At 39.1% G+C, this 12,251-nt stretch overlaps 1 long non-coding RNA gene across 2 annotated transcripts in view; it reads right to left on the bottom strand.

Moving 5' to 3' along the window:
* Gm33867 overlaps positions 1 to 6,441 on the bottom strand; it is a 29,509-nt gene extending 23,068 nt beyond the window's left edge. For both annotated transcript variants that reach the window (XR_867684.2, XR_376153.3), the window contains exon 1: positions 6,232 to 6,441. This is a non-coding gene — a long non-coding RNA (predicted gene, 33867). The remainder of the gene's footprint in view (positions 1 to 6,231) is intronic.
* Between the last annotated feature and the right edge of the window lie 5,810 nt (positions 6,442 to 12,251).

The raw sequence follows: 12,251 nt of genomic DNA, 5'->3' as shown, positions 1-12,251 counted from the left end.
AGAGAAAAGTTTTATTGCCTCAAAATGACCTGCCATCTTACCATTTCAAATGCAATAAGTATGTGATACTTTTTTTTCTTTTTTTTTTTACTTTTTACCAAAATTAACCTTTCAATTTGAAAGATGGATTATTGTAACACATTAAAGCATGCCCTACGGGGCATTCCTGGGCTGTATCAGAATGAACAGTGAGCAGGCTTATCGTCAACTTAACAATGACGTTTTTGGTTTCATGAACTGTTCACAGTTTTGATTCTGTCCTTTGGAGAGACATCCTTATGGGTGAGTGGCCCATGCAACGTATGGTTTGTGTGACTAGGGAGCAGGCATCCGACCTCTGCGTGCGACACAGGCACTCATGACATGCTCTCAGACCCTCCTCCCATTAGGTTGTGAAACCACAGCCATTACAGTTACCAATTCATTTAGATCTATAGCTTACCTACACTGCTCCTCCTGTCACACCGATGCTCAAGAATTTCTATTAATTTGAACTTGTGAATTCAAACACTTCAAACACTAGCATGGAAGCGAACACTCCTAGTGTTCTGTCTGGAGTGCTGGTCTGTGCTTGTCACCCTCTTTGGTGGTCAGTGAGAAGCCAAACTGGTTATTATATATTTCGAATGCTGTTTTTGAATGGATGCATTGGTATCTAGAATCTTCCAGATTAATCTCTCTCTCTGCCTCTCAAGTTTCACGACCACACACTCAGCTTAGGCCACGCTGATTGTTTGCCAAAGCTGTTACAACAGGCCTTGATGTAGCATGAAACCCGTGACATTCCATGGTATAGGCATGTCTGAGCATCTCACTGGCTACTTTCTATTAGTTCTTCAAGAACCTGTTGGTCTGTCAGTGAGGCATCTTTTAACCCCTTTATAGACCCCTGGTTAATTTATTTGGTGATTCTTCCACAATTCCTTAAGCAATGTCGTAGTTTTATCCTTATTGAATGAAATAACCTGTCTATGTAGCTTTGGGCAATCTGGAACTTGCTGTGAATAGTTCGTGCTAGTCTTGAACCTACAGCAATCCAGTCTTTCCTGTGTTGGGAATATAGAAATTCAGCCCTGTGCCTGTCCCATTTATTCAGGTTTTATTGTATCACTTCTTGTGAGTCATAGTTATTGTTTATCTGTTCAGTTTTCCTAGAGTTTTTAATCACTCTCTCATTTGCATCAATCAGAGGAAGATTTTGCAGTCCTTATCTGAACACAAAAGGTCCAAAATGAAGGAAAAATTGGGTATTGCTTCAGAATTCTCCTGGTTCTAAGAACCACTCTAGAAGGCTGAGGGCATGAGCTTGAGTCACACTGGGGAGTGGCTAGTGTGGGAAGAGGAGGTCTCTACTGAAAGTAATAGAGTCTGCTTACATGCAGAAGGCAGGCCAAAGTCATGTTTCTTTGAGAAGGTAGGATGCAAACCATGGAAAAATCAAACTCAGGGTGCTCACTCATCAGGATACACAGCATCCTGAGTCTTACCTCCAGTATGACAGAGGAGAAAGATGAGGAGATATGTCACAGGGGTTTGCAGGAGGCCTCAGAGTCAGTGATGGGTAAAGAACACTGACAGGGTCACCTGTGGCTTCAATGAGTCAAGCAGGTTGAGATATAAATAATAGATAAAATGTTTCAGTTTGATTGACTTTTCAAATGTGATCTCACTGTGTAGCCCAGGCTAGCATCAAATTTATGGTAATTCTCCTGCCTCAACCTTCTAGGCACTGGAACTATCATCCTTCTTCACTGAAAATATAAAAATTTATTTCTAAGCGTGATTACAAAAATCATAAAAAGCACTGAAAAAACACAAATTCTTAAAGTTTAAAAATATCTCCAAATTTTAAAGCATGATAAAGCATAAATAGGCAGAGGAAATCTTTTAAACATTATTTTATATATAACCTTGGCATATAAGGAATCTATACAAAAATAGACTATATGACTCAACAAGAAAATACAATGTACAGAGTGAAAGGTAATTTGGAAAGATTAAACACCACACACATACACACACACACACACACACACACACACACACACACACACTATACTGCTGGGTTTAGGTACAAAGAAGGAACACACTAACAGAATCTGTTAAGAGAATTATGGCATGGTTTTTGGTTCCTTTGAATGGAGAACTTTGTTGGGGCTGCAACTGCAATCCAGAGGTAAAGTTTTTCTTCCTTAGAGAGAATTGTCATTTAAGAAAGGCCTTCTATGTGGTGAAAACAGGCTCACCTATATTATCTGAGATCATATCCTTCTTAATGTCAACTGATTTTGAACTTTAATCATTTCTAAAAATATCCTCACAGCACCATCTGGTAATACTTACTCGAGTCCATCTCGTGAAAATGTGTCAAATATGCATTCTTGTCTATTGTTAATCTCCAAGTAAAAGCTCAACAAGTGATATTTCTGCCTCACATGAAAATATCTGAAATATAACTGAAAATCACCCTACACCTTTCCTCAGAGGATACAAAGTCCTCGGGTGACATTTTCTTCAGCATCCAGAAACTATTGTCAACCAATACATCTGAAATAAATAATAAAACAATAAAAAGATGTAGAAAACAAAGATGCCATGCATGTCTCTGCAGTCACACATGCTAATCTATATTTACAAAGCAATAGAAGAAGATAGATTGTACCATGTGCCTTCATGGTGTCTGCCACTGTGGCAAAGATGTGTTTGGTGCTTATGGCTGCCTTCTCCCACTTTCCATTCCTCATACTTCTTCCTTATCAAGTTCCTTAGCCCTTGTTGTTTGGATGGCATGGTTCAAGCCTTCCTTCCTAAAGAGTTTAGGACATTATCAGTCTTTCCCAGACAGTGCAGTACAGCTGCCAGATCTTAAGTGGAAATATATGCTTTTTGAACTATGACCCCTAGACCAAGAAAATATAAGTCTGTTAAAATGGCCCCAAAATATATGATAGTGCCTCACTAGGAGAGTCATTGCTGGCCTCATGATTCCTGAATGTGGAAGAAACAGCACCCTGTATTAGATACTGCTGTGAAGTATATTGGTCTACCAGGGGATGCAGTTTCTATTTTAACCAATGACATAGTTGGGTTTCCAAATACTGTTCAATTGTTCTATCGAGCAGCTGCTGAGGGATAGTAGGTGTGGTTGTTTGAATAGGTATGGTCGCCATAGACTCCTGTGTTTGAATTCTTGGCCACAGAGAGTGGAACTCCTTGTGGTCTTGTTGGAGTAGGTGTGGCCTTGTTAGAGGAAGTGTGTCACTGTGGGGTGGTCTTTGATGTCTCCTATGCCTTTGAAACAAGATGAAGAACTCTCAGCTTCATTTCTAGTACCATGCCTGCCTGGATGCTGCCATGATCCCCACTTGATGATAATGGACTAAACCTCTGTACCTGTAAACCAGCCCCAATTAAATGTTGTCCTTTATAAAAGTTGCCTTGATCATGATATCTCTTCACAGTAATAAAACTCCAATGAAGACAGTTGGGAAGATGATATATTTAGCCAGTGATCACAGAACATAGTACACTGTAGCCCTCCCTGTGCCACAGAGTGAGTTAATTGATCCTACCCTATACAGTATTCACATGGTAATAAAGAGCATTGTGTGCACATCCACAGACTGCATTTATCAAATCCATATACAGAATTAATGTGTGTTCTGGTAGGAACAGAGCTTGGCCCCACAGATGGTAAAAGAACAGTCCAATGGAACATATTCGCCAACAGGGAGCTGACCTATAACCCCAGGCAACACTGTAAGGTCAGTGACATGGAGTTGGTCTCCTCTCCACACAGTATGGGCACCATACTAGTGGTTGTAGGCATGCAGGTTTTGGTGAGCCCTGAGAACATGCTCACACCTTGTCATTTCCAGTATTATATTTAAAAGAGAGAACACACATCTATGACCTTCCATTGTTTATATCTTGAAAGCTATACAGTCTAATTACTGACAATATTTACTGAGGCCTACATAAACATAACCATATGTACATAAAATTACAGGCATACAGGTGTATATTAACAAGCAAGGGAGCAATGGGCTCCCTTGGAACACTAGAATGGCAACAGTAACATTGTGTTGAGCACTTAACTCCTTCCCTTCATAGATCAGCGATTTAAAAGTTTCCTAAACTTATAGATGCTATTAGTACAACTCAACAGATGAAAGAATAGAGATTTAAAAGAGTTCCTTTCAAACAATATCCCAAAATTAGCACAGAGGTGACCAAATACAGCAAAATATCATTTCTCACCCATAATGACTTGCCATGTCCATGCTTGAACTCAGTGATCCACCCAAGAATAATGTGCTGTAAATTAAAGTTCTGAAATCTCCAGTGCCCAGTTGTGTGACCTTGCCAATATCATTTAAACTCAGTGACCTTCCATTCTGGATTATACAGTATATGTCTTTCATTATCAGCCAAACCTAGTTTTTTAATCATTTTGTGAACAGGAACATGGGAGTCAGATGTGAAATTCTATTGACTTTCTTTGTAGCTTTTTAAGAGGCCAAGTGAGAATGTTAAAAACAGCAGATAACAATTCTCAAAGCTATCCTTGTAGATAGTTTTACATGGAAATTAATATCCTTATTACAAAGCTTAAAACTCAACATCCAACTCAAGAAAATCAATACTACCTGAAGGGATTTTGCTGAGGGGATTAAAAACATCTCTTTCTGAAAGACAGGTGAGTGAACCCCAATACTGAGAACTCACTCAATCTTGTTAAGCCCCATTATGCTTCTCAGCGAAAGTATTGTGTTGGGGAAATACTTTAAATGCCCTCCAAGGCCCAGCATTCTGTCCACAGAGACCTTCAGGATTCCCGGGCTAGGACCACTTGTCTCCCACCTTTCTATGACAAACAGGGAGAGCCTTCCAAGGAAATGAGTCACCCAGTTGATCTGAGTTCACTGCAACTGCAGTACTCAAATGCCAATGTGCAGCTCTGTCTGCTTTTCTGAATTGAATTGACCTCACAGTGCTGTAAAAATGTAACTTTCATTGACTTCAATGCAAACCACTTAATCCCTGGAAATTAATCGAGGGAGTTTGAGTTTGAATTTCCCTGGTGTTATTGGCCTATGGAAAATCTTGTTACTTATGTCTTCCTTTTGTGTGTTACATCGTTACTTCTAAGAGATCACCACAGCCATCTCCTGTTTCTGTTAACACTCAGAAAATCCAAGTGGGTTTACTTCTTAAATTGCTAATAACCTTACCCAGTCAGACAAATTATCAAGTATATGGACGACAGTTGAACACAAACTCATCTTATTTTATGAAGGCAAAAAATATAAAAATACCAAGATTTCCATTTTGAGAGTAAAAACTGCCAGAGCGAATTACTGGGAATGCAGTTCAACATGATGAGATGCCATAAATTATACTGAGTATTTCTTTGTGTAGGTATTTGGGCCTGTATGCTCTTATTGATGAAGCGCCAGTCTCCTTGCCTCTTTTTGCTTAGGAGGACTAACAATTGCATTACCCTGGGAGAGAATTTACTTCTATTAGCTGACTGTGGCACTTAGACAGAAAACTCATATTGTTTTGTAAGAATTTTGACGGAAAAAAAAACAAAAACAAAAACAAAAACAAAAAACAACGTTCCCATAAGAATGTCTTGTACCCTAAACTGACTGCTACCTGCCTTGAGTTCTTTTGGTCTCTCCTACCAAAAAGCTAAGGATGGTCCTTTCACCCAAATTAAAAGTAGGATCCAGTGTAGAAAGCTTGCTCTGCTACGACACAGCAAATGCGAGGCTGCATAAAGATTCTTCCCAAACAAAAGTCTGGCAGAACTCAGGAATCAGAACAGAAGGTAAAACGGAGTTCTCCCAGGCTACACTGGAAGCTCTCGAAGCATGCTGGATGAATCCCCACACACTCTCCCCGAGCAGGCATGCGTTTTTGGCAATGGAAAAGTCCTCTGTTTAGGTTCTGCCATTTGATTTTCAAGAAATTGCGGTAGTATACAAAAGTGAAAAAGAAAAAATCAAGACATTTCAGTTCCATATGTGTGAGGAATTGCTTCAAGACTGACCAGCTGCATTTCAGCAGAACCTGTTTGAAAGCTTGGGAGGAAGGCTCAGGAGTTAGCGAGGCGAGCCCCCTCCTCGCCCCCCGCCCCTCCCCCCATGTTAGTCAGTCTGTAAAAGATTAATCCTAATGAGCCGTTTTCTCCAGGCGGGCACACCCAGGCTTTACCTCACATACCTGCGATTTCTCAACGTTTGGGCCAAAATGTGTACACTCCAGTGCTGATAGACGGCATCTTTCCAGAAACCATTAACCACAGTATTAGCTGTAATAACTTAGTTTAAGGAATGAAGCCGAGCAGGGTGGCTCAGCTTCGCTGTGGAAGCAATTTTTTTTTTTTTTTTTGCGGGGGGCAGGGGATAAAAACAAGCATGTAGATGGGACTCGGGTTTCTTAAACCGGAAGGAGAAGCTAGTCCAGTTCCCTCTCGTTTCAATTTTACTGAGTGGCCACCACCTCCTCCTCTGAGCCATTGCTGGTCATCCTGCAGCAGGTTGTGACAGTAACCTAACTGATTTCTACACTCAATGGCAGCCACTGTGATAGAGTATAAAGTTCTTTACTCAAAGAGTCAGATTCGGGCAGATTGACCTTCCTGATGGCGCTGCCAGACTTTGGGAGGACGGCTGCACACAGGGCAACTGTGCTGATCCAGGGGACAGCAGCAGTTAGCTCCATCTACAGGGTGATCCAGCACTGTCCTCGCACATGGAGGGGGTCACTCACTGTGAACTATGGCTAGAGATTACAGATGATAGCATGGGCATACCACTACAGCCATGACGTTAACTTTCACTTCTGTTCCGTGACTGATTTGCCTTATTAAACTTTTTTTTTAAGAGATTTCTTTTTATATCTTATTTTTCTCATCCATCTTGGAGACTGTTGTGACTGTTGGAGCTGAGAAGGATAAGAGTTAAGGGAGGAAAAGAGCCACAAAGACAGAGAAGCAATGAACAGAGGGCACAAAACAGGGAGGAGTCTACATCCAGGTGCCGGTAGCATTTGATCTGCACAGATGCTCAAATCAGTCACTCACTGAATAATTGTGCACACAAATGTATGCCCAGAGAAGTTCTAAGGGAGGTTCCAAGCAAACCAGCACAGCTCCTTACCTTAAAAGGCTTACATTTTGTAGAAATCAGAACAGCATTAGCTAACAGCACTGTGTTCTTTCGACCAAGGTCTAGCATGAAGCAAAGTGCCTTAACTTTCCATAAACCATGTGATTAATTACTAACATTTCCTCCACTTTGTTGATAGGAAATTTGAGGCTCAGATAAAACAAGCAACTTTTTTCTAATACCATACAACCAATAAATGGGCAGTCTAGGAATCACGTCTAGACCTTCTGAACTCAGGGGGGTTCAGATTGTGTTACAGTAGCTCTCCCAGGACACATCGGATAGTGCTAGCAGCTCATTGGAAGAAAAGCAGAGTAGAGGCAGGGAAAATTCTATACTCAGGAGGAAGAACTGATTTCTTCTCATTTTACTGGGAAGCTGCTCATGGACTCTCAGTTGCTCCACTGTCCATGGCTGTTCTGACTCTCTGCATGCCCGCTATGAAATGATTGGACGTTATTTGAAGGACATTGAAGTTCTCTCCCACCTGTCCGACAGTCTGACTCAAAATTGTGAGAGAAGCTTTGAAAACAGACTGCTTACCAGTGATGGTCTGTGCACTCCAGCATGAGAGCTGGCAGTTTCTATATGGGGATGGAAAAAGTAACTCTTTGGTTTAAATTAAGGCACATGGGAGCTTAAGTTTAAAATCTGATGCTTAACTAAGTTTTGGGGATGTTTTTACTTGCTCAGAACCACTTAGAAGTAAGAGTAGCTCTTTTTTTCCCCCTGCAACACTAAAGTATATAAATACTAAGCATTCATCAAATACTTCTAATAAGATGTTAGTGTCTGAGATTTTCTACCATTTTTAAACATATGTGGAATTTGGGACCTGAGGAATGGCTTACTGGGTACAAGCATTCCCTAGACAAGCATGAAGACCTATCTGAGTTCAGATGGTTACCCATACCCTCATAAAAGCTAGGCATGGCTGCAGGTGCCTGTAACATCATCACTGGGGATGGAGGTAGGCAACTCACAGCAGCTCCCCAGCTGGGCACTCTTGTTCAAAGAGTAGGCTTATAGCACGGTGAGAGACTCTTTCAAGACATTGGGACAAAGAGACCAATAGGATGGAAGAAAACACTCTAATGTCTGTGTCCTCCTCTGGATAATGCAGGTGTGTGTATGGGCAAGCATATCCACCCACTCACATCCACGAAACACATGCACAATACATACTCACATACATACATACATGTACACACACACACACACACACCAACTACATAAATAAAAATAGTAAAAATAAAATAAATATTAAACTTGCAGACACATGAGAAAATATGAGACACTATCTCAATGACATTTTTATGGTTTTTACATAGGTAGAATAAGTAAAAAAAATCTAATTTTTGCCTATTTTTGTTTGTTTTGAATATAGTTGCTACATAATTTTAAATGATTTATTTGGATTGTGTCATATTGCTTTTGGACAGTACCAATTTGACTAAGGACATATTTTCCCATATGTGCTCTACTGTTTAAGACCAGCCACTGGAATGTACCCATCATGGATTTGGCTATGTCTGTTATAGACCTGTTTCAATGCTTGCTATGTGTCTAACTTCTATGGATTGCAATGTACCTTTAACTGATTTCATAAAACTGTGCAAGCCCTGATCATTACAGGGAGCTCCTTACTACCATACAATCATGGATCCCTGAGTCATCTCCTTTGCCTTTAACCTCAATCCTTTTCAGGCATTAGAAATACTTGATTTGTATTAATCAGCCTTTTCATACTCTGATGATTGTGTGTGTGTGTGTGTGTGTGTGTGTGTGTGTGTGTGTGTGTGTGCACGCACACACAGCTTGTATATGACAGCGTCAGCCATGGAACCTGGGCAGAATTTTGGATCGCAAAATGCCATAGTCCACTTCTTTGTAGGGTGATCGGGTCACAAGAGCAGACCTAGTCAACTGCTGTTTACTCTCAACTACTTACTAATGATTTCTGCTACATTATGTGGATTCTGTTTTAGTTGCTATGAAAAACTCTTCTGTCAGTATAAGTTTATCTTCACAGTGCGTTTCCTATTTAGTTTCTTTAGTTGCTCTTAGAAGATTCTTTGATCCTTTGGTGCTTGGATGTCTTACTATGATGTGCCCAGGTCTAGATTCCACTGTATTTATCATGTTGGAGCTAGCTCAGTCTGGCAATTCATAGATATAGATTTTGGAATGATTTCTTAATTATTTCAACCCGGCACCTTCTCCATCCTCTCTATTGTATTCTTCTATTCTCCTCGGGATATCTCCTTTTCTTATTACCCAACTCTGCTTTTCATGCTGTATTATGAGTCATTTCCAGACACTTATCTTCCTATTTTTTAATTCCATCTTTAACTAGATCTAATCATTTATTTAAATAGACAGTTAAATTTGAATTGTAACGACTATACTAAAAAACTCACACATTTGTTTTACATTTTCCAATACTTGACTAATCTCTTTTATATCCAAATGACACATCTATGCCATATATGTATCCATTTACATACACAGATAAATATATATTTATAAAAAAGTATATATATATATGTATATAAACTAACACAATACTACTCTTTTAATCATTCTTTCATTCCCTTTGAAATATTTGAGCATTTAAACATACTTTATAATACATAGATTTTTTTATGGAAGAATAAGCTACGTATAACTCTCTCCTTCCTATGCATAATGACTCCCATTTATAAACAGTCGCATTCTATGTTTTGGAATTTCCAAGCTGGGAATTAATTTTGAATGCAGACTTCTTGAATGAATCATAGTTATCCCCTGAAGGTTTGATTTTCTAATACTCTGTGTTTAAGTGTTGCTTGTCTCTTAAGCCTAAGTTTGTAGACTAGAGATCTACCTAGGAATTGAACATGATCATCAAATCCCTGTTTTGAGTGATCTGGCCATAAATCTAAACTCCACTCTATTTCTTTCTGGCAAGTAGCTCTCCCTGCAAATGACCAGTTTTTGAATATATCACAGTAAAGGTCAAATACTTCCAAGAGATTTTCCAACTGTAGTTTGTATAGATTCTCCATCGACATAGGCTCCAGATTGAGTTCCTCTTGGAAAAGCTATGTATGTGGTATTCCAAGTTTGTTCTAGCTGTGGTCTTTAATCAGTATCCCGTGGATACTTCTTCTAAGTACACGAGTCACAATCAACTATTTTAATAAGATGACTATTTTAATTCAGATGACCGGATGATTAAATAAAATGATTAAGTTTTTGTAAACAGTATGTTTCTATAAAAGACTGGCGCCCATAAAAATATTCAGCTAAGCTAATCGTTTTGATATTTGTGAGGTTGTACCAAGTGTTAGTCACAATAATGGAGATAAGACATCCTTTCTGGACTTTTATTATTGTTCCCACTGTTGTTCTGATTCGCATGCTTAATTTCCATTCTTTTGTTAGTGAAACTGAAGTAGTGATAAGAACTCCATAATTTAAAAAATGGCCATTTTAAATGTACAGTCTCGAAACACACATATTCTCAATATTTTAGTAATAGGACCAAACACTCTTCAGTTTTCTATGAGTAGAGTACAAGGTGAGAAAATAAACTCTGTAAAATTAGCAGGAGAGGGAACAGAGCTGATTAGAAAAAGAGCCTGGTGCCAATGTGCATTTTTTTTCCAAGAGGATGTGGGATGAGTTGTGAGAAAGCAAGGGAATAAGGAGAAAACTGGAAGGAGATGCTGAAGGAGCAGTTTAGAGTGGGAAGACACCGTCTATCCAGCAAGGCTGACAAGGACTGGGCGACATCTTCAATTACCTAGACAAAGGCACTGGGCAAACATTTTAAAAGGTCAGAGCAGAACAAAGTTCTTGCCAGGAGGGGACTGTCTTGTAGGGAGAGGGTGTCAGAGGGAGTATTTGGTAGAGGTTTTTGGCAGAATTTATTCAACTGGATCTTGTAAAATTTATTTCTGGAATTTGGAATTGGAAAGTTGGACGTAACAGAATATTTAAGTAAAAATAAATGTATGTAAAATATACCAATAGCAAAAAAATATGTAAAGTCAAGTCTTACATAACTTTTAAAACATTAATCTTATTTTTCCTCAGGAAATGATTATAATTCCAGCCATGACTGTACAAGAGATTAATTTAAAATTTAAAAATCTTCACAGGCTCTAATTATCCTTAATATTCTGGAGATAGAATGTGGTTTTGTGAGTGTTAGAAATAAAAGTAAAGTGTACAGCACAATGGTATCAAGTAGAAAGCCAGCTGAGCCAGTTTTAGAGAAGTCTTAATACCTCCTAAACAGCACTCAGAGAGGAAACATGTATCTTAGCGTGTTGGTCATATTCAAATCCATTAGTCATATTCAATAAGTTTTAAAATATCAGTATATACTTAATAAATGTAAGTCAGAGAAGGTTGCTGCTTTTCACTTCCCTAATCTGCAAGCCCTCGGTGCTCACAAAGAACCCCACAGTCTCGCTTCACTTCTGGGCAGAGATTTAATAGCTGTGAGCTTTGTCGTGGTCTCATGTTACTAAGACTTCATTACTTTTACATGCCACTCTACAGGACACTTACTAATATACTATTAAGTATTATCATAAATAATTAAAACACAACTACGCCCGACAAAATGAAAGAACAAAGTGTATTCTGTATGGCAGTCAACTTGTATGTGTATGTTGGCTGGAGAGAGGCAAGCACATATTTTAAAAATAAAAAAAAAAAATCAATTACTGAAAGACCTCAGTTGGACTGCAATGGGCCTACCTCTCATTAGTGTGAGTTAGTGAGGTCTATTCTTGGCTTCTACCTACCAATTAAATCATAGAGCCATTATATTATTAGTACATTGAAAATGTATATTTTATTTTAAAAAAGTACCAATGAATCTGTGTCTTCACTCCAGTCTTTCCCACCTTGCCACACCTCCACTCCTGGTTGATTTGGCACAGCCAACCCTTTTCCTGTTGCCTTGCTTGTAAGAATTTATCATCGCATTAGTTAGCTGACATGCATCTGGTAGCAATGCAATGTGGTCAGCAGTCAAGACGTGTTGTTCAGGATGTATTATTATATATTATATTCTCT

The sequence above is a fragment of the Mus musculus genome, chromosome 3, assembly GCF_000001635.26.
Source record: "Mus musculus strain C57BL/6J chromosome 3, GRCm38.p6 C57BL/6J".
NCBI lineage: Eukaryota > Metazoa > Chordata > Mammalia > Rodentia > Muridae > Mus > Mus musculus.
This window is presented reverse-complemented; position numbering and strand designations above follow the sequence as displayed.